This window comes from Chrysemys picta, chromosome 6 (assembly GCF_011386835.1).
Source record: "Chrysemys picta bellii isolate R12L10 chromosome 6, ASM1138683v2, whole genome shotgun sequence".
NCBI lineage: Eukaryota > Metazoa > Chordata > Testudines > Emydidae > Chrysemys > Chrysemys picta.
Window position 1 is genome coordinate 114,259,416 of NC_088796.1, and position 23,647 is coordinate 114,283,062.

The window sequence follows — 23,647 nt, forward strand, 5'->3', positions numbered from 1 at the left end:
AGTCCTCCCTTCTATCGTAGAACACCCAGGACAATGGGTGTTCTGAGTGAGCAGGATGCTGGCTCCCATAGAGCCGAAATTGAAGCTATTAACAGGCCATGAGATAAGTGCTTTGCCAGCTCATCTTAGGACAAATTAGCCCTTAACCAGGATCTGAGGAATGCAAAGATGGCAAAGAGCCACCTTTGCCCTTTGTCTGGATTTGCACCTGTTACATCTTAGCTGGTCCAGAAGGTCTGGGCCACAAGCAATAATGAGAGGGAGAGGGAATATACACCTTTTCCTGAAGTCCTGGTGGTCTCACCTCTGGAAACCTGCTCTATGGACATAAGGGAATTGGCACGTATGAGAGTCCTAAAAAGCTTTTGGTTAAGGATCTGTCCACGGTGCTAGCAGCTCCCCTTGTGATCCCCAAGTAGTTCCTATGGAAGAGTCTGCCTTGGCTTAGTACAGATTCGGATGGCCAGTACCAATGTCCACTAAATCTTTATCCTCCCAACAATTTTTCTTCCCCTACCTCCAGCCCCAGTCTTCCTCCTTCCAAGCTTCAGCTGTAGAAACAAACAGTATACATGTGAAATATCATGTTTCCCTTTCTCCTATATTTAACATAAGGCGGTTTTCTTAAAAACAGAATTTCAAGCCAAGAAGCCAATAGTTTACAGCAGGTGACCAAACCTATGACTTTCACTACTGCAGATAAATCACGCTTCATCTCTCTCACCTTCACAAAAGCATGAGTAGAAATATATATATTGTTAAAGAGAAGCTGGGTTGCTGTGTGCTTCAGGAACTTTAGCCAGGGACAGGGAAGCCAAATATAGTCTCAGAATAATGAGCTAGAGACCACTGACCCAGATTAACAACAAGTGATAAATGGCAGTGACTTCTTCCATCCAAATCTTCACAATCACAAGTGCAGCTCACAGCGGTGTGGCTAGCCTACTAAGTAATGGCAAAACCCAGTTATCTGCAGATACCTTTTATTGCACAGTTAGAGCAATCTGATTAGGAGGAACTGTTCCCATCACCAATAAATTGTCAAACGGTGAGACACTGCCTGGGTCTCTCAGGCCTTCATGAATGTAAACAAGTATTTGGAGTCTTGTGCTGCTCCTGTGAGATGAATAATTAGCCACAGGAGTCATTTAAGGCCAACTATGTGGTTGTCACCAGTCATGTTTTTGGACTGTGGGACTAAGTTTCATTCCAGATCTGGCTTCCTGAGCCCAAAGGTAGGTCCCTGTGATTCTGCTGCTGAACTCACCGATTGGCACATTCTTCCCTTTGCCCTGATCTCAGAGCCCTCCCTTCCCAGCAACCACAAACTGGAAGAGGGATAGTGCCAAAGAGCAATTGTGGGATCCACATGGAATTTCAGAAAGGACATAGTTAGACAAAAGCGGAGAGGCTTGGTGGGAGGGGATAAAGAGGTGCTAACCGAGGTAAAGCTTAGCTCTTTGTCCAGGAGATGGAAGCACTATTTGAAATGGTGTACGTACATAGGGGCATCCTTCAAGCAGGTTTTCAAGTTGCTATGAATCCAATATTAGGAATGGGTGAACTCATTTTGCCTAATTTGGAACCCACTGAAGCACTGGGGGTTCAGAAGTTTAACTTGAACTCAAACGCGATTGTGATTGTATTCCAATGAGCAGAGACTGGCGGACGGAGTGGAAAAGAGAAAAATGCTTATGACAGGATAGATGTGGTTTTATCTCCCTCTCTCACTTATACATACATACACACACACACACACACACACACACACACACACACACACACACACACTAGCAAGTATTTATACCGTACTATTATGGGAGCAGTGAGTATCTTAAATACACAGCACAGGTCTCTATATGTGTTGGAAATCTTTGTGGTTTTTAAACGAATCTCTGTTGCAAAAAATGAAAAATAAAGGACGACTGCAAATCAAATCCAACTTTGCAAATGCAAAAGCCAGCTCAGAAGATTGTAAAAGCCACAAGGTTCCAGCAGCCCTATACAAAAAGAAGAGACTTTGTACACCATCTTATTGCTCAAGATATCTTTGGTAACAGGTAATCATACTTAATCAGGAACTTGAATAGATTTATGCCTTGTAGCAGAATGCAGAAGAAACCCTATTGCTCCTCTGCAGCACAATGCAAATGCCGTGTGAGCAAAAACACGACCTCCAATACATAATGCATACAGTAGAGGCTACCCAAACAAGGCTTAATTGCTTTCCTCTGTGATACTCATTAATAAAAATTGGTTGGTCAGTCAGCTGCAGCCCAAGTAGTTGTTTCTGTTTTGTGGTATCTTCACAGATGAGCACATGTCCATTAGCTGGGTTTGCTCTGGTGCTTTGCACTGCTCTGCTTGCAGTAAAAGCTCACCACTTGTCAGATGACCCTTTTTTTGTGCACAAGTCCAAACAGAAGTCAGCCATACATTTTGGTGCCATGGATGATTTCTTGGTTTGCAAATAGGCCCTATTCCAGTCAAGAAGACACACTGGGCCTGTGAAAATAATGAAGGAACAGACAAGAAATCCAATGAAGCTTTCCTTTCTGGTGGAAGCTTCCCTTTGATCTCCTTGATTGTGTATCAAGAAGCCAGGGGGCTACATAACCTTGAATGTAGGTAGTAAAGAACAGGGCTACTGCCACATGTTTTTGTGGGCCAAGCCCAGGTGGGAGTCCAGGGCCATAAATGCCTCTGCAAGTAGGTCAGTTTAGACCATGTCAGGTGTAGTATACAGGTAGAAGCAGGGTTGCTGCCTGCTTCGCCTCTCACACTAAGGAGGGCCAGCAAGGGGTGAGTGCAATTTTGGATAGATGCTTGAGTCCAAACGGATCAGCACAAGAGCAGAGGGGAGCACAATAGGGAATCACGGAGCTTTAGTATTAGCAAGATTGCAGGGACCCGGCTGGTTGTGTCACTTCCATTTGGATCTCTTAGTAAGAGTGGAAGGGAAAACATGTGGCTGAAGGGAAGGGGCATATGGAAAATAAAAAGATACAAATAAAAGAGGGGGACATAGGGGAGTAAGAAGCAAGGGAAAAGGTGGGAGAGAGGAAAAGAAACTGGAAAAAGGGGGAGAAAGGAAAAGGAAAGAAACTGGGGACAAATTGGGGGGGGAAAAAAAACAACAACACAGGTCTGAGGGGAAGGAGAAGAGAGAAAAAAAATCAAGCTGGGGAGATTGCTGGTCGCAGAGAAAGCGAAAGAAGATGAAGAGACCAAGGCAGTGGGACCTGCTTCTGTGTCTGTCTGTGGTCCTGCAAATCCCACCTGTGGCTTTGGTAAAGGGACACAAATTTAGAGGATCTCATTTTCCCTAAGGACCTAATTCTGCCTTCAGATGCTTGGTTGGACGCAGCTTTTTCTGAAGTCAGGAGAAGCTGCGTAGATACAGCTGAGGGCAGAACTCGGCCTTAAGTCAGTAACAAGTTAAACAGATATGCTATGGCGAATTGATCTTATCTGCCACCGAAACAAACAGAATACTGTACATTGCAAACAGCAGCAAAACCAATGATCACCTGGGTATCGCTGCAAAGGTGAACCATGTTGGAATAATCCAGCAGATGGTGCTGCTGCTCCACAAGTCCCTGCTGACAGGGAGACCAGCTCTTTTTGCTGTGCAGAGATAAGAAAGTTGCATTTCAAATGAACAATAAAGAGAATTATGGATGCCTGCATGAGGATCTACCAGAAAGGAGAGTGCGGCATTGTGTCAGTCAAAAACCAGCTCTCTGTGGGAAGAGCTTAGCTTGGGTGACCTTGGGATCCAAGAGATACATGACAAGAACAAAAATTAGAAGGGGGAAGGCAAAAGAACTATATTTCCACCTACCTGTGTAAGGAAACAACTCTTTAAATGCACATATAAAGCAAAGAACTGAGAACAGTACCTCTGGATAGCTTAGCACATGAAAGCACTTGGTTTAATATGCTCTAAAGACTCCATGAAATCACCTCTGATATTAATTTGGTTTATTATCGTCTTTTTACGCTCGCAAAAGAACACTTTCCCCACCCTCCCTCCTATAGAGATTTAAAATTTCCCAGGGCAACAGTGGTTATTGTACCAGGAGATTAACTAGCAAAGAAAATTATAGCACCACATTTCTGCTATTAGAGTTAAGGTGGTGTCAGCATTTCTAGTATAAACTTATATTGTCAGGCAGGTTACAAGTTTGACCCAGCCATAAAAATTCACCGAAACTTGACCCACACGGCCTCAACCTGAAATATTCCCTCCCCCCTGCAATTAAAGTTATCTACATATATTCTTTAAATGGGCCACATTTTATACACACACACACACACACACACACACACACACACACACACTATAAATAAAAAATGTGGCCCATTTAAAGAATTCAAAGTCAAGTTCCCCCATTTCAAAGAAAGAAGACTGAGATGCTAACATTTTAAAAGACTCATTCCTGGAGCACATGTTCAGTAACGCTTTCAAAATTAAAAGGTGCTAAAGCTTTGCAGTGCATTGGTTTAAGGCTCTTGCATGGCTGTTGGTGAGACAGAATGCACTCTAATAGCTTTGAGAGATTTCTTGGGCATGTGATCCACGCACTAAGGTAGAGGGACAGGCATAGGCGCCAACTCCGTGAGCACCCATGGGGAAAAGTTAGTGGGTGCTCTGCACCCACCAGCAGCCAAGCTCCCTTCCCCCTGAGCCCTCCTCTCCACCCCTGAGTGCACCGCATCCCTGCTCCTCCACCTACCTCCCAGCACTTCCCACCCAACTGCCACCAAACAGCTGTTTGGCAGTGTTAGCATGCTCTGGGAGGGGGGGAGGAGGAGCGGGAATGTGGCGTGCTCAGGAGAGGAGGCGGGAAAGAGGTGGGGCCGGGCAGGTATTTGGAGAAGGAGTTGGAATGGGGTGGGGAAGGGTTGAATAGGGGCGGGGGGCTCGAGCACCCAGGGGAAAGAGGGGAAGTCGGTGCCTATGGTGACAGGATCAAATGCAATGGCTGTGAGGGGTTTCTTCCCTTCTGGCCTTCATACCTAGAGCTGTCTCCCTCTTTTTGCATTCCAATAGGCCACATGCTTCATTTGACTCCTCCCTTAGAAACCACATCTCATGCAAAAGCTTTTGGGCAGATCCTCATTTGCTGTAAGCTGATGCAGTGCCATTGACTTCCATGTCTATGCCAGCTGAGCGTCTGGTTTTAAAGTCCTAATACACCACTGAAAGGTGATTCTACATCTGGGATATACATACAAGTTACATTTTTAAAATGCATCAAACAAGGAATCCATGAAGCAAAGCCACTTTTCCATTCTGTTTTCCCCTCAGAGCATTATTCCCCGGTTTTGATTTTGTTTTGTTCTAATTTTAGCCTCCAATCCTGCAAACACTTACACACTTAAAGTTCATAGCGTGTGTAAGTAACATCCCTCCACTGACTTGTGCTTAATGTTAAGTACATGTACGGTTGTAGGATCATGACTTTAGGTTGCAAATCCTTCCAATGCAGGAACCTAGGGCCATGTCCTGCAATCAGTTACGTGGCCATAAATCTGGAATAACTACAATACACATTTTTAAAATTAGTTAGCATAATTAAACACATATCAATGTGTAGGAACATTTACAGTTCACTGGGTAAAATCCAAACAACCTGAATCCTAATCCTGAATATAAATTTACTTACGTGATATGCTGTAAGAGGAGGTGTTTTCATGCATATCAATATATTTGCACTTAAATGTCAACCCTTTCTTGTTAATGGGAGTGTGAGAAAAAGGAAAAGATATTCCCACACAAATAAACACTATAAAAAGTTCTGAGCCTGTATTCTTAGTGCACCAAGATAGCCACTGAAGTCAAAGGGGCTTTTGGGTATGCAAAGAATAAGGAATTAAGGTTGTGGTACAAATCATCCAAAGCAAAGACAAAGTTCCAGCGCTGAACTCTGGTCTTCATTGCCTCCCCCCGCACAGTTCAGTTGGCCATTTAGCAAATATGGCACAAGACATCTCTGTGCACTGATCTTTGACTCTTCACAATAACTAACCAAATAAAGGCAGCTAGGAATAGGAAGGGATAGCAGATATGGGGAACAATGGATTGTCACCAAACAGTCAAAGGTCATTACTACCAGAGATGATGGAAAACACAGGGTGGTATCCTGGCCCCACTGAAATCAATGGTAAAACTCCCATTTACTTCAGTGGCCCTAGGAATTTACCCAGAAAGATTCCATATATACAGCCTGATTCTCCAATGCTGGTTTTACACTGTGTAACTCCATCAATTTCAATGGAGTGCCATCAGTGCCAGGCTAATATGACAGAATGGAAAGGTCCACAGAATGCAAAGACTCTTTGTGTGGTTGACTGTGTGGACAGAAAGCCTACTCATCTGTCAGGATTGGTAGATGGGATTCTACCCCTCTGTACTGTGTGCACATATGAATATCCTGCATTTGTACATAATAGCATGTCTATGTAAGAGCTGGTGTAGCATTACTCATTTATTGTATCAGTTTATAATATACAGTACGTTTGTTACCTGCTTCAAGCTGTGGAAGCAGTCTAGCCACGTGGGCTTGTGAGACAGGGTCTATCTAGCCTTCTCTGCCTCCTGCTGCAGGCACCAATGCCCAGACACCCCGGCTTAAGGAAAACCTGCTCAGGCTGGGCTAGCAACGATACTTAGTCCTCCAGAGGCCTAGAAGGGCCAGGAGGCAACGCTGACCAACAGGAAGCTGGCAGATCAGTTAAGTGGACTTGCTCACTTCTTCTGAAGAGCAGTGCTGAGTGAGCCCGGGACAGGAAAAAGAGTTCCTTAGTAATAGCCCAGGACTCCTGGCCAGATCAGACCTTGCTTAAACCCTGTGCTTAAGCAGTTACTGGTTTTGTGTTTGGTTATTCATTTAAAGGTACAGACAGCTAAACTTCAAACGTGGTTATCGTTAACCATTTAAGACGGACACTAAACTCATGGCAAGGGCTATTCTGCTCCTGCCCAGCTACCGCAGCCTCTTTACAGAATCATTGTTAAAAAGGGGTTTGTTTCAAACTCTTAAAGTGACTTATGCCCTGTGTAGCAGATCGCAGACTCACCCGGACCATGGTGCCTCCTACTGATTGTCCAGGAATTAGCTCGATTCCAGTCTGAGCACTCTCTGCTGGCTGGTGTCTCTCCTGCCTTGTGTCCCTCCTGGACCCCGGTGCCCTTTACCTTGGGGTTCTGCCCCAGCAGTACCGCACACTCTGGGTTTCCCCTCCCAGGGGAACCCCCTACCTCTATGCCCACCTTGCCTCAGTGGCTACAGCCAGTCATCACCAAGCCCCCCCTCACTGGGGCAAACTGCAGTCTGTAATGGCCACTCACCACTGGCAAGGGGGTTGGACCGGCTGCCTCTGCCTATCCCCGGGCTCCACCTCTGCAGCCCCAGTACCTCCTCAGGCCTTTATTAAGGCCTCACCCTGGGGAGTTGCCGGGCTGGAGCTCCCCGGCTCCTCTTGTCCTTCCCCAGCACTGCTCTGCTTCAGGCACCCTGTACTCCCAGGCAGCTAGGCCCTTCCCATTCCAAAGCTGGAGTGAGAGTGACCTCTGCCTTTTGGCTCTGTTGCTCTTTTATAGGGCCCAGCCTGGCCCTGATTGGCTGCCTCCCAGCCTTTTCCTATTGGCTCTCAGCCCCAGCCCTCTCCCAGGGCTGGCCTTTAACCCTCTCAGGTCTGGAGCGGGGTGACCACCCCACTACACCTTGCCATAATTTTTTTGATGTTTGGTAACATGCAAGAACATTTTGCAGTTTGACAAACTGAAACATAATCCCTTCTCTCCATAAAGCAGCACATGGATCACCAAAACATCAGGTGTTTTCACTCCTAGAATTAGAGTGACTCTAGGACAACACAGCTGTATCAAAAGGAAACACTATTGCAACACTAGAGAGGTTTCTACATGCAAAGAACCCATGTCATAACATTGGTCTGAGTGATGGTAAACAGGTTGGATCTTAATGGCATCAGCACCTTCAGTAAGAGCCAGAGGAGTAGTGTTTGCGGGTGTCCATTCTCACAGCTCCAAAAGCACTTCTGTTCATTTTGAACTGGTTGGAAAGATTTTTTTTTTCCAACTAAATCAAAACCTTCCCCACCCCCCACCCCCCAAAAAAAGAGAGAGAGAGAGAGAGCCCATTTTGACAATTTCATTTTGAAAAAAGCCAAAATGAAGTTTTTCTGACCAGAATGTTTCGAGTTTTTGTTTCAAAATGACTTTTCAAAACAAGTTTTTTTTTTAAAAATATATAACAAACATTAAAAAGATTGAGACTGGAACAAAGTGTTTTCCTTTGATCAAAAGGAAATGTTTTGTTTGACCCCAAAGATTTTCACAATTTTGTTTTGGGGGAAATTTTTTGGTTTTGTTCCATTTTGGATTTTTTTTTTTTTGGTGGAAACTGCAAAATTGCCTGTGAAATGGAAATCCAGTTCCCACCCAACTCTACTCATCTGCTCAATGCCATTTACCTAGGGTTCTCTCTCTTGCGATTGCCTTCATGTTTAGTCTGAGATTATTTTTTTTTTGCAGAAAGGTTTCAAGTAAGAATTTAATTATATTAATATACAGTCATTGTGTGTTTAAATTAATGTCCTCTGAATTATTTAAACATAACAGCACCCATTTCTATTACTTGGGGCTCAGGATTTCATTTGTTGTTGCACATAGATAGCATGGAAAGCAAAACGCAGCTCTTCATACTTGAGCTTAAATAGACTATTTGAAGTAAGAATAACCAGTTACAATTATGAAGTTTCAGATTTACAGTTCTGTGTCTTGTACTTTGGAATATATCAGTTTTGTCAAGGTATAATCAGTTTCCTCAGGGTGAAGATAAACCTTTCATTGGCGCACAAGTGCACAGTTTCAACTTTAGTCTGAGCTTTGGGAAAAGGATTAGCGCTTAATTCCCGTAAAACAAATCAAGACACCATACCAGCCCCGAGGTTCCAGTTACCAAGTTCCTCAGAGTTTCTTCTGTTTCCTCTACAGCTTCGACACACCTTGACTTGCCTGTGTCTAGAACCCTCCAGGTACAGGTTGCTCCCTCAGCCTCAGTCTGTGCTTTATAGGACTGGCAAGATGAGGAAAAGGAGTCATGGTTTAAAACAAACATGTTAGCGAACATATTTTTAAACACCATTTAGGATCCAGAATAGACAAAGGCAGTGATGTTTACAAACGTGTTAGATGGTCATGGTCAAACATAGGATCTCCAGCAGAAATGTCCCAAGATTTTCTGAGGACCACAGAAGCAGCAACACCTGAGTGGGTCTCAAATAGAATATCTCCAAGCTTGCACTTTTCAGCTCGGACATGGACCAAGCTCTGATGGCACTGGAAGTTACTATCATGCAGTGACCTTGAATACACAAAGAAAAGGTGCCCTAGAACTTTCCGTATATTTCACTGCTCAGGAGGGAACACATCCCCCTGGGTCCATGCTCAGATAAAGCAGAGCACAATCTAACTGGATAGAAGTGGGCACACATTGGGATTTTTCTTCTTCTGGGGTTGGCTGCTACCTGTACCTGGTAGAACCTGCAGGTAGATAGAACCTACTTAGAGCTTTCCAGACTGAGGCAGCTTTACTTTATTTACAGAGGCTAGCGCTACATACAGGAAGTTGCTCTAGTTTAACTAGATCAGTGTAACATCACACCTTGTGTTATACTGGTGCAGCTTCTGCATATAGACAAGCTCTTACAGGGACCTTTGATAGGTTGCCCTCTTACTCTCTGGTAGATAAACAAGACATCACAATCTAGGCTTCGAGGCATGTGACTCCAGATTCTCTGGAACAGGCAGGTCTCTAAAGGAGAGAAGTTCTAACAGTATTAGGTTTCCTTCCATTTTATGTGGCATAATCTACACAAGGAAATGCATGCCACTTCCCTAATGTTTACCTCTCTCCTTTCATCCAGTAAGCATTTCTGACCATCGCTGTAAAACAGGCCCACCAAGTGGCCAACAGGGTGCTGGGCAATTGACAACTGTTCTAAACACCTCTGGGTGATCAAAGGAACAGAGTGACTTTTTTTTTTTAAATGGCTCCCCTTTTGGGCCAGTGAATATTCAGGCATCCACTGTGAATCCCAGCAAGCCTGAGCTGGAAGGAGGGTTTAATAGTTTTCTATATTTAATAGAATCCTTAGGGCCTTTAACAGATGGACTGTAGCAAGTATAGGCAGTTTTAGACATTCTTGTGACTGCAGCAATCTAGATATCATTCAAGGAAATAAGCACTTTCACTCCCTGAGATCTTAGGACATGAATAACTCATCCCATAACTGTGGTAAGTATTCTTGGGACAATGCCCAGGCCAAACCCCATTATATTGCAGTGAGATAGTGTTCCTTTCCAGGAGGACCTCAGGAGTTTCTTTAGGTGGTTCAAAGGAGCGTGGTTTAGATTTTAACCTGGACCATATACCCTGGTACACTCAGAGTCTATGGAGATAGAGCTGGGCTTATACAGCACCTTTCAGTGTTTTCATTTGGCACGACCTCTGAAACCTGAGATCTAAGCCTAAAATGAGATCACTGCCTGTTTTTATCTGTGGAAGGTTGGGAAGGAACTCATGCACTCGGGACTGTAGTGATATTTTATTGTAGGACATAGGATTTAGTCCAAACCACATCTGAAAACAGAACTATAGCCTTCCGGGGACTGGTAGTGGCACTCTGGACTCCAAAACTGGGTTTACAAAAATAGGTTTATTTTCTTGTTTTACAACTGCAGCATGCACAGAAATAGCCAGTTAATCCTCCATACAGCAAGACTGAGCTGTGAGGATAAACTATCTGCAATCTTTTCTGGCATAGTTTACATTAAATATAAATACTGAACTATTGTACGTGAAGTTTTAGTTGCAAAATTATAAAATTTGCAAGTTAAACTGGTGCATGCAACCAACTCTGCATTTGACTAAACTTGCATCTGACTTTGCAAGGTATCCCTTTCACTTACTGTTGCACATTAACAAACTTACATAATAATACTCTTTTACTCTTAAGGTTACAAATATACTTACTTAGGTTAGTCTATCATTAAATAAGCCTTAAAGGGCCAGATATTCACCTGGTGTAAATCAGCCACAGCCCCACTGAAGTCAATGGAGATATGCTGAGTTACACCGGCAGTGAATCTGGCCTATAGACTTTGAATTAATGAGAGCTGCAGGAGCTCAGCTGCTACATAATAGCCTTATTTTTATAGAAGACTAAATGTGGACTTAGAAGCTTAACTTTAGGCAGCCAGATTTGAGAGTTTTGCCTTCGGGCTCTAAAAACAGAAACTTGCTTAGAAAGTTACAAGCACATGGTTGCTGCATCACTTAATATTTCACTATTAAGTCTGTGATTCTTTACAACTTCAGCGTCTCACCCCCTCCCTAAAAAAAACCTCCCCCCCCCCCCCCCCAAGACCCTCTGGAACACGTACATAAAATGGAGTATTACAAACACCACTCAGTCTCATTTCTATACTAAACTAACAGGATCCAACAAAGAGGTTCAAAGTCTGGGCACTCACCTGCAACACTGCAAGATTCACATGAGTGCAAACTGCCCTAGGTGTGTTACTGATGGACCACCTGGTCTCGAAGGCACATGGCACTTTTTCATTATAAAACTGAAAAAAGTAGTAGCTTGGACAGTTGCAAACTACTTTTGAGGAAAGATAACTCTAGAAACCTTCAGTTAAAAGAAAGCTAAGCCTTTCATCATACCCGTTGAATCATCGTTATGAAGGAGCCTGGACTGGCGGAGGAAGGAAAAGAATATCTGCTTAGGGCTCCATTGGGTTGAATAGAAGAGGATGGGAAAGATCTTGCAAAGAGTTGCAGGCAGGTGATGCCCTACCAACAGGATAGGGTCCTGAGCTTGCAAGTAAATAAGCTGAGCTCGGTGGGATTCCGCAAGGAAACAAGGGTCTGTTCTTAGAGGATTGAGGTCTTAGGGCCTGATTTTCAGAGATGTTAGCATCTACAGCTACCATATATGTCAAATGAGTGCTCAGCATCTCTGAGGATTAGGCTCTTAGGACTGCGTTTTCAAAAGAACTCAGCATGTTGACCACTGAGTTCTTTTGAAAATCTGGCCCCAATATTAAGATATTAACTTAAGATACATTCCATGAAACATAGAAGATGCACAGTCCGGCCTTGTGGACATTGCTGTTGAGACATGAACCTTGGCATTGCCTGATATAAACTGCGCAATCTTTACACTGCAGTAACATCAATTTTCTCCAGTTAATATGTAATTAAAGATGCAGATGTCTGTTTTCAAGACACACAGTAGTGCAGCCTTGTAGCTATTAAAATTTCATTGGCAGCTATTTTATGCTTTAAGTTAATGAGAAGTTGTGTGCAGTTAGTTTCCCATCAGGAATAATCTAGAGCCAATGTGTGTAGATACTTTCTTCTACAGCCACTCATCTTGTTGCACTCCAAAATAATGACAATATTGTTTGTGGTGATAAAGGAAATGTAGATTAAAAAAAATTCTACTCTATTAATTCCTTTATGAAGTTAATGTAGAGTTGTTGAAAGAATTGCCAGATTCTTTATGGTTAATCTTAATAAAAGATATATTCTTCTTCTGTTGGAGTTTATATTAATAATTAGGACAAATGCAGCAGCAAACCCCACTTCAGCACACATATTTCAGCAGTGGTTAATATTATCTATTCAGAAGCTTTCAGCTAAATCTAATTAACCAAGAGTGGAGGACCTTCAGCTGATGCATCTGAGATTCATCAAAACCATAATAAATATTTGTATCTATGTTGTGTTTAAACCAAGTCTATCTCTGAAATAAAGGGGAAAAAAAACCTCTCCACAAATGGAAAGCTGAGGGTTTTTACATCGAACTCCTGATCCTATACTACCATTCATTGCATGTAATTGGCTTCTTAATCGCAGCTCTTTAAAACCCAATATATATACAGGGTTAGCAACCTCCAGGTAGTGAGAATAGTGCAGTGCAATCTCCAGCCAAATGTGTTTGCCTATACCCAAGTGTTATCAAGATTCCAATAATGAACGCATGGAGATACTTTCCATCAAGGACTAATAAAGCAATGCACAGGATGGCTCATTTCCTGCAGCATTTCTCACTCTTAACAGGAGATCGCTTTACAGGGAAGTTTAGTCAATTTAGGCCAATGGTTGAAGGCAGGAATTCTGGCTGTTACCAGATTTCAGGAACAGGGATGAGGAATCCAGGGATTCAGTGCTCGGCTGCAGAGTTCCTGTGTGACGTGGACCAAGTCATTTAGGCCCAGATGCTCAACAAAATATTTAGGTGCCTAACTTCCATTGAAATCAATGGTGCTTAAATAGTGTTGAGGATCTAGGCCTTTGTTCACAAGGGGAACTGAGGCACAATGGGAATAGCAGCACTTCCCTACCTCACCAGGGCATTATGAGGATGACTATAGCATGAGCTGCTCAGGTACTGTGCTAATGGGGGCCATATAAGTACCGTAGCATTTTAATTCAATTCACGTTGAATTCAAAAAGCAGCACTGGCACTTGTTTCCTTGCTGTTATAAGTGGTTGTAGTTTTGCAAAACATATCACATCTGACAACAATTGATAGGGCAAATAATTCCCTCAGTTCCCCAGCTGGCCACTTAGCCACCTAAAATGCCAGGTGGACACCAAGGAGGGAACTGGAAGATGACAAGAAAATGTGTGATTTTTTTATGGGGCCGGGCCTCACAGAGGAAGATTGGTGCAGGGTAAAAAGAAATTCATGCAGCCTCCTCGCAGCAAAGCAAATTAGGCAGCCACTTCCACAGTGGCATAATGCAGACACGAGAGCCCTTGCCCAATATGTACCTTATTTTTGTGTAAGTTATCTGCAGATTTGTTTGCATCTATCTGCACCTTAAGGCAGCTGAGTGCCTTTGAAAATCTTGGTGATCACAGAGTGGGCACGGAGTTACCATCAGGGACTACACTTGCAGGGCAAGGGGTAGGAGAGCAGTACAGACGAAACCTTCACTGTCCAGGACTCAGACACCAGTGGGGAAGGGTGAGGAGAAAAGGGTCCTTTGAGAGCCAGAAGCTGCTGCACAAGCAGGATGGGGAAGACAATGGTCCAAACAGGCCTTTGTAGCCTCTCAATCCCTATGACATCAATAGAACCCGACATTGTGTCCTTTTGATCCTGCACAGCCTCAGTGATGTTTTCAGCCCATTAGAAGGCACAAGTAGACCTCTCTGATACAACAGCATTCCTGCCACCTGAGGGATGCTGCCAGCTGTCTGTTCGTGCACTCAGCTTGATTGGCTGGGTGTGTGAGAGAGTCAAAGGATGGGAATTGGGAGTTTCTTTCACAGCCCTGGAAGCCACGGCTTCAGGCATGCTATGGAAGGGAAGGGGACTTGTGCCGAGAGTCGTTGTCTGGGACAGAAGGCCCTTTGTCGTGGGAGAGAATTTTAGTTAGTTTTGTACCTGTTGTAGAATCTATCCTGTAACAAGCCTTGCACACACAACCCTATCTTCTTAATCTCCCAACACACTTGTGTAGCTCTCACTTTGTGCACCACATCTTCCATCAGACTATAAACTCTTTAGGGTACAGACCATGCCTTTCTATGCATACATAGCAGTGTTGTCAACTCATCCCTTCTGCCTGGGCATAGTGCTCCAACTACTCTGCCTCGGTTTCCCCAAGAGCATTTCCAGCCAACTCTGGTAGATGGCTTAGTCCACTAGCCAGGACACTATGAAAGTTCAATCTCCCCCCCCACTTCCAAGGTAGCAGACTCCCAATCCCCAAACAGTGCTGTTATGCATCTACTCACTCTCTGGACTCAGACCCCGCCCTTCTCCTTAGGTAAGAAACCCTGCCATGGCCTAGCTTAAAATCTATGAGCAGGTCCCCTGATCCAAACAGACTAATGTTGGGCCTACCTTCTCTCCAGAGAAGCTCTGACCAGCCATAATCCTGCTCAGTTCCTGGCTCTAGCCAGTCTGCTCTCCTTCCTAGCCAGCTACCCCCTTTTCATCCCCTTCCTACAGGCCTAAAACCCACTCCAGGTGTGGAAGGCAGGGCTGATTATGCTCACCACAGTTTGTTAACCCTTTCTAGTCTCTCTGGGTTTTGTACCCATCACAAGCCCCTAGCACATTTTTGGTGAGACTGTAAAATGCCTAACAAAAATAATCAGGTAAACTAGTCCATCTTTTCCCCTTTATTTCTACAGAGAGCAAATTGGATCTAGACACTTGTTTTACTGCACCCTTTATACTCAGTCTGTGTAATGGGATAAAGTGTACACATTTAGATAATTATCTTCAAAGGATCATCCCAACCTCCTGTCTGTCTGTCCTTCTCTAATGAGCATAAAATCTCTTTCTCTGGATCTTTCACAGTCAGAGCAAGTTGCCGTATTTGAACACAAAGTGTATTGCACGGCAGAATTGTCAAAATGTGGGTTGATTGCACACTGAAGACTTGATTCTTACTAATTGTCAATTTGCATGCACAGTTCTCCAATGTATATGCACAACTGTCATAATTGCACGTACACACAAATTAGACATGCATTTTTGCAGCCTAACTGCATATCTGTGGTTTAGAAAACAAAAGCCATAATATTTTAGCAAAATTTTAGACTTGATCACAAGAATCTGCTAACATGATGCCGTGAATGAGAAGTGTTCTTCCAAAGGAGCAGCATAATGGAATATTCAGAGTGATAGAAGAATGTTAACCAGAAAATATTTATTCCTTTAAAGACCCTGGATAATATTACATAAGGGTCATGGAGTGAGCTTTTTCACTTTATTAAAAATAAACATTTAATAGCCCTTTTTTGGAAGCTCTCTTGACCATCCTGCCATTCATTCTAGTACCTCACACGTGTGTGTGCAGTGAAGACCTGCATCTCTGTGTGCTTCCTCAGAAGGTGCAGAGTCAGCTGTGAATCTCAAATTGGCATGCAGTGCCTGCTCCTGTTTTTTTTTGTTTTGTTTTTAAGGGAATGGTGGTGGGGAATACTCATGAGTCTTACAGGGCCAAATAAGTGAGCTTTTCAAGAGGAGTTTTACTGGTATTGATTCAACTGAAACCTCCAGTCAGAATTTGTCTTGCTTCACCTAGAAGCTACATGTATTTTGCACGGAAGGACTTGAGACCTGCTTGAGTTTGTATGCATTTTTGTTTAGTACTCAAGCTGAAGCAGCAGACTTCACCCTGGTCTGAATTTCTATGCTCAGCATTGTGGTCTTTGGGCCTACATGGTATGGAATCTGTCCTGGTCCCCAATAGGGCAGTGAGAGGTTGGGAACACTCCTACTATGAGGCATCAGCTCAGATAACACTGTGCTGGGGAACCATGGAAGAACATGGGTAAATGGCTGAATTTACACCCCATGATCATTAGCAAAGCCTCTACATGAAGGGGTATAGAATATACATTACTTCTCATCCCCGGTGCATGGTACACCATGGGGCATCTTAGTCACCCTACTAGAGGGAATGGGATGACGATCCTGCCTACTCAGCAACGGGCACCAGGGGTTTTCTGTACTTTATTCATGGACATATCTTTGCCCTTTAGAGAGATTGGCTTTGTAACAGAGTGGGCAGCAATAAAATACAAAATGCACTTGTTAGACTATGCTTCATAAGAACATCTCACAATCCCTTTCACAATCAAAGCTGTTAAGGAGTGTTTGTTTTCCACGGCAGCAAATGTGATATCACGGGGGATTAGGACTTCAGCTGAGGGAAATGAGCTGCAGGAGCAGATGGACTCTTAAGAAGAAAAGATCTGAGTTTCATAGAAGTGTTCGCAGCAGGGAGTTGATAAAAATGATAACATGGGTGGCTGATGCCTTGTGAGTGTTTGGGGGCGGGGGGGGAGGATATAAACAACAACACAGCTTGGAAGTAGTCGTTTTCGCAGGAAACAGATAAGTATATAAATGCTCCAGTTACTAGTCTCTCTCTCTCTCTATATATATATATACAAACAAACATAGTTATTGCTCTTCTCACTCTAGTTTCACCCCATTCCCCACTCACCTGCACATATAATTTTGGCTCAACTGAGTGCTTCAGATTTTCAGTGTTCGACCTCAGACACCTTAAAGAGGGCATGTCACTTACCCTCTGAAAAGCAGGCCCCTTTAAAGATGCCTCTAGTTGGGCATCCAAAACTCCAGGCACCCCACATCACGTTGACAATCCTGGCCTAAGTGTCTCCCTTGTTCTAAACCTTGTTCCAAAGCAAACTGAGAAAATGAACAAAATATTGAAATAAAATAACTTAATATTTCCATAGTATCACGACTACTCAGTTTTCATGGTTGAAGTCCCTATAAAAATCATATTTTGTATACTTTTATGTCATCATTTTACAGTATGTCTTAGCATGTGCATAACCACTATCATTTCATAAACGGCAGTTAATGCCTAAGAATTTGGGTGGACACTATGCAACAGGCTGACATAGGGAACTGATCGATTTGGATTTCATACAGGTGACATGGTACTGAACAATTAAAGTGGTAAATTTAAAATGTGGCTTCCACGATTACTGAAGAATGCGACTTTGAAACTATCATGTGAGCCTTCATGACAGTTGCATTTGATCACAATGCTTATGGAAAATTAGCACAAAATGGAGGGGCTGAAATTAATACATTTAAAAGTTTTACCAGCTATTTAGAGTAAAGTTGGGAAAAGGCTGCCCAAATCGTGCAGTTTCCTTCTGGCCCTTAATTTTCTTGTGCTACAGGTTATCAAAGCACCTTGATACTTCCTAACCCCATTGAAGTCAATGGGAGTAGGCTAAGGCACCAGCAGTATAGATAGTGGACCTTTCATCACACACATGGGGTTGACTAAATTCATCTCTGCTGTGCACAGGTACAGCTTCCATTGAAGTAAATGAGTGTTGCATTCACTTAGCCTGGGGCTGAATTAATCCCGCCACCATCTCACAGTGATCTCTCTACAGCAGATCCGCACATTAATCAGGATTCCCAGCTGACGGTTCAGGCATCCAACCAAGGCCACAAAGTTTCAACTTTATTATTAAAAAGGTCAGAGGAGTTTTCGCAAAGAGCTTTTAATGGAATCAGAGTTACAAGCTGTGCTTTTTGGTTTAAGCAACTCATTAATGGTGTGAAAAGGAGCAGTGGCTCGCTGCTTTTCTTTTCGCTGTTCTTCTTTGAGGAAATTATGTGGCAATAATAAGATGCCTATGCCTTCACGAGGACAGTCCATTTTTCAGACCAGATAATTTCCATGCATTTTAAAGAATACCATGAAAACCCTTGAAGATTGGAGGCCGACTGCCACATAGAAAGAGAGATTTCTGCTCCTGCATTAGTCAGGCATCTCAGACCCTCACCCTACTAGCTCCATTGTGCACTACAAGTACAAGTGCTTTTTTGTAGAGCCTATCTGAGCCCTTGATCACAGAGAGTGTGCTCTCTCTCTCTCACACACGCACTCCTGCTGTTGTGTGAAGTGAAATCTAAGGACGCTGAAACCCAAACTGCTAAAGCTATTTTCCTTAATAGTGCAGTAGCAAGTATTACAATAATGCTTCGTGTTTTCATAGTGCCTTTCATTCTAAAGACTTTTCATTAATAGATACTAAAATCACTTCCCCCCCCTAGTGAAATGCAGCTACTTCTGGGGTGGAAAATGGCAGCTACTGCAATATTAAACAGCAACAGACGTAAGGAGGCTTAGAAAATTATTATATCCAATTGAAGCGGCAGTAGAAAGTTTAGAGTGGCTGAAGACAATCACCCCAAATGGAATTAGTCTGGAGAACTAAGGTCAACACCCCTAGTATGATGAAAAGTGTAAATATTTAAATACTAAAAGTAAAGAACTATCTCTGCTCTGTGTTTGTACAGTGCCCCGCACATTTGGTCCAGATGCTATGATAATACAAATCATAAAACAATAAATAAAGAGATTAAGTTATAATTATAAACCCATTCTAACAAAAAGAAATGCTGTTTATTCTATAGGTGGGCAAGTCTTCTGCTGTTTTTAATCACTTCTGTGATGGAAGAAAATTTGGCTCACTAGCTATCTAAAAGAAAAAATCTGAGAGATGCATTAAGATACTGTGAATGCTGTTGATGCATAGTAGCTAATAGCTTTGAGATGTCTGTCACAGATGGCAGATCATAGACTATTTCAACTTCACAGCTCTCTTGAAAGTACCTCTGATGAGTAGATTCCCCATCCCTGCATAAACATAACAATTAACAAAGGCAGGTGAAATGGTGCTGTTGGAAGATAAGGTTTATTTCCCTGCCTATAAATTATGTGCGTGAGTGTGTGCGCACACGTGCATATGCTAGTATCTGAAAGTCTTTGCTTGGCTCTCCTCCAGTTTACCCCGGGAAGAAAGCATTTAGCATGAAGCAGACTACTTGAATGACGCTATGGTTAAACCATTAGAGCTGCTTCTGTTCCAAGCGAGTGTGGTTTGTGCAGGTGCAGTTTTTGGGAGACTACAGTTGTAGATTATGTAACTTGCATCTCCCTTTTTAAACCTAAGATTCATCAGTCTATTTGGGAAGACTGATGCACAGTTAGAGGTTTGAGTGGGAAGAAGTGAGCAGTAGTTTTGGGGATCTCCTTGCACAGATTTTCTAAGTATAGCTAATTTCAGATTTTTAAGTGCTGGATTTTTAAATGAAGGAGGCACACATTTGTGCCTCTATATTTGCACAAAATTGCTTCAGGTGCATGGACAAATTGGGCAAATGCACAGGCAAGAAAGTAGATCACAGAATCATAGAATGTCGGCTAAATATCCAGCTGCATGTGCAAATGCCTGATTTGTGCATGCCATTGGAGCAACTGCACACATAAATATAGGTATGTGCACTTTTGCACACTAAATTTGGACTTGTTTTTAAGAATTTGTCATTAACCGTAAGCCAAACTTTACCATATAATGTTAATATCTCAGGGTTCAGACAACAGCTTTCAATTGATGGAGCACCTGTCCTTCACTAACTCGAATGTTCAGTCTTCATTTTGGAGACATGACCTGCCAAAAAAAGAACTCTCAAAAGCAAAAATATAGTGCTGTGCTAAGATGTTTTCACACTTCGTACGACAATCATGCTTCATGATTTCACACTGGAGGAAGTTTATATAAGCTCCCACCATATCCCACACCCTCTCAAATGGCAACTCCAACAACAAAAATTCTCAGCAGGGTATTTGCCATAGCGTGAAACACCCCAGAGTGTTTTGTTCTGTCAGCAAAAATGGTCAGAAAATAGAACAATCAATATTCATTTTGAAGCTAGAAACCGCAAGAATGAGAAGTGGATGAAACTTAACTATTCTCGCCACAGTCTTACTTATCCGATGAGATGCTTTTTGGCCATAGTAAGTATGTTCCAGTGAGGTTGTGCAGAACGGGAAGAGTTGTGTGCATGGCATTTTTATGGCAATGCACGGATGCTTATTCCATGCTGTCTGGAGTGGCCCATGAGCATGAATCCCAACCTCCGGACAGACTATGAAGAAGTAGGGCACAAACCCCAAACAAGTTGTGAGTTCTATACTTAGATTTCACCAACCAAGTATCAAGTGGGAACTCCTTAAACTCTACAACAGCCTTAACATGGAGTCACAGACAGTCCCCTTGGGTACTCCAGTTTATCTTGCCACCCAGGCAAGCTTGCCTTTGTGATAGATGGTCTTTTACACCAGAAATCACAATGTTCAAGTTACTTCCAGTCCCAAAGGACCAGTCACTTACCCCAGGTCAATTGCCCCTTAGATCCTATACCAAAAACAACGCTTGTAGCTGATCCTATAATTAACTAAAGATTGATTGATTAAGAAAAAGAAAGGAGTTATTTACAATGTTGAAGCAGGTAAACATACACATACAAATGAGTTACAGTCTTAGGTTCCAAAAGGTTAATAGGAACTGCTGTAATCGTCTTCTTTCATATGGCGATAATGGAACAACAAAAGCAATGGCATGACTACAGTTGAATCTGAAGGTCTCTTATCCAGTTCAGAGCAGAGGGCATAGCCAAGTGAATGGCTGTGACACCTCCAGGATGAGCAAAGATTGGGCCATTGTCCGTGACGTGTCTGACAGTTTGCTCCATGCCACAGTTACAGTACAGTGACTTCCTCACTTTCCATCGATGGAGTAAATATGCACATCTTCCACATCAGGTGCGGACACAGTTTAGAGCTGTCCATATGTGCCATGAGGAGGAGAAGCCCAGCACTTGCACAGTTGAGTTGTCAATTAGATTTTTGTTTAGTATGTTGGCAGCTGCCCAGACTTCAGACCATCTACTGAGAATTCACTTATCTTCCACAAGGAGGGCTGTGGCATGAAACCAGAAGGGTTCTCTTGATTTTATTGGTGGGGAATAGAGGTGTTAGGTAAAGGTGGAGCAGTAGTATGGTGTTTGCCATGATCTTTATGTATTCCCTAACTGTTGCAGTGTCTCATCGGATATTTGTTGGCATAATGTTAGCCAGTACTGATTGCCATGCAAGTGGTGTTGATGTGAGGGTGCCGCTGATTATGCAAAGAGCGGCATTATTTTCAGTGTCCGCTAAAATGGTGTGTGGGCTTTTGCTCCAAATTGTGGCACCAGTATTTCACTGTGGAATAGCGCAGGGCCAGTGTCAATATTCAGAGTATATGGGTGTTGCTTCCTAAAGATGTTCCTGTAAGCTTCAGTATAACGTTGACCCTCCCCTTCCTTTTCCTTTTGGTTTGTTTGAGGTGGTGTCGGAAGTTGAGTGTGTGGTCCAGGGTTATTCCCATGGACCGCGGATAATGATTGTGCATCAACACTGACCCAGAGAAATTGACGTTTAATGTTTTCTTGGCCTGGGTATTATTCCAATGGAAAGCTGAGACCACTGTTTGAGGCATTTAGCTTTAACTGTCATGCCTTGAAATAGGTTTCAGAGTTTTTAGTCCCGTTCTAGTCTCTAGAACCTTTTCTGAGGTTTCAAATGAGGAAGCTTGAGTAGCCAGCATGATGTCATCCATGTACATGTGGGAGGATGTTGGTAGAATATCGCTGATGTAGAGAATGAAAAGTGCTGGAGCTAGAACGGACCCTTGTGGGAGTCATTGTACAGTTTTCGCGGGACAACATCACCAAGATACACCGTGAATCTGCGGTTGCTCAGCATTTCCGTGATGAGCCTAATGGTAGGGCAACAGGGCATGGCTATTGCAAGTTCCAGTAGAAGACCTTTCCGCCATACTATATCATATGCAGAACGAAGATCAATAGATACTGTTGCTGTTTTAAGTTGGCATTGGTAGATGGCTTCTATATGGTCAATGCGAGGACGTGGTCACAACAGTTTCTGCCTATTCTGAAGCCAGCTTGTTCTTTGGGGACCAGTTCCTCCAGCAATGGCTTAATTCTCCAACATACTCCCTTTAAAAAGGCATCTGAAAAGACAGCAAGAGGCTCTCTCAAGTGTGATTGCTGAAGTGTTTTTTCCTCAATGTGCAATGGTGTCCATCGAGCCATCCACGCAGTTGCAGCTGGAGTCACTGTGCCTCAGGTGGGACCAATGCCACCAAAGCCTATGGAAAGTGCAGCCACCATCTCACCTTTGGAGGACTGTGGCAAGTCCTCTCTTCCCAGTCCAGGACAGGGGGAGTGTTAGTGGAGGAAAAAGAACTGGCCCTATTCCTCTGAGGAGACTGAGGCCCCAAAACAGCGCTAGATGTAAATAGTCCTTGCACTCAGATAAATGCAAGGACCACAGCAGTGCTTGGCCCCTGGGTGGGGGCCCAAGTTGGGAAAGTCCCTCCTCCCTCTTTGCTCACTTATTCCTGAGCATGAGGTTTGCAGAAGTCAGCATTGTGTGTGGAAATATTGCTGCTGCCAGCTGCCATTTTGTGTTTTATGCCTGCATCTGTTGTCAACAGCCAGAATGATATGGGTAGTGGTCCTGCAGACTTTCTGAAGAGTTTCAAAAAGAAGGACCATGCCATGTGGCCCTACGTTCTACAGCTGTTTTTCTTGATTGGGAAAGAACCAATCCTGGAACTCATGGCAAACAGCAAGTTAAGCAGCAGCCTAAAATGAACAGGAAAACATTCCTGCAGATTCCTAAAATGAAAGACAGAATCAGTGTCATCCCATAATTCAATCTGAAAAAATCCTCATTTTTGGCATATTTCTCTATCAATCGCACGCTGTCAAAGAATTTATAGTTTGCCACAGAACCCAGCAAAGCTGAGAGACAGAAATCAGAGGCATTGCTGAAAAATATGGCTAAAGCATTCTGAAAGAAGCATATGTCCTCATTTACATTTTGTATATTGCATGTGCATACACCATATATATGGTAGTATGGTTGAAACAAATATAATGTAGTTCATTTTCATCTCGTTTTTCTAAACTCCTGTGAGGTTTTTTTGTACAAAGTTAACTCTCAGTGGTTTACATGAGACTAACTGTAATTTTCTCTTGCTTCATGTCTGTTTTGTAACTGTAAGGAACAGTAATTAAGAAGAGAAACAGCCTAATGGTCCCATAATGCACTATTATACTGTCAGAGAGATCATAGAAACCACCATCAACCTTTAGTATTATC

General features: G+C 43.1%; 1 long non-coding RNA gene across 1 annotated transcript; it reads right to left on the reverse strand.

Annotated features, from left to right (window-relative positions):
• Positions 1–668: 668 nt before the first annotated feature.
• Positions 669–15,020, reverse strand: LOC135972272 (uncharacterized). The gene is made up of 4 exons (XR_010588699.1): positions 14,962–15,020; positions 8,970–9,107; positions 3,531–3,627; positions 669–2,505 (listed from the first exon to the last, which is right to left on the reverse strand). It is a non-coding gene; the product is annotated as an uncharacterized LOC135972272 (long non-coding RNA).
• Between the last annotated feature and the right edge of the window lie 8,627 nt (positions 15,021–23,647).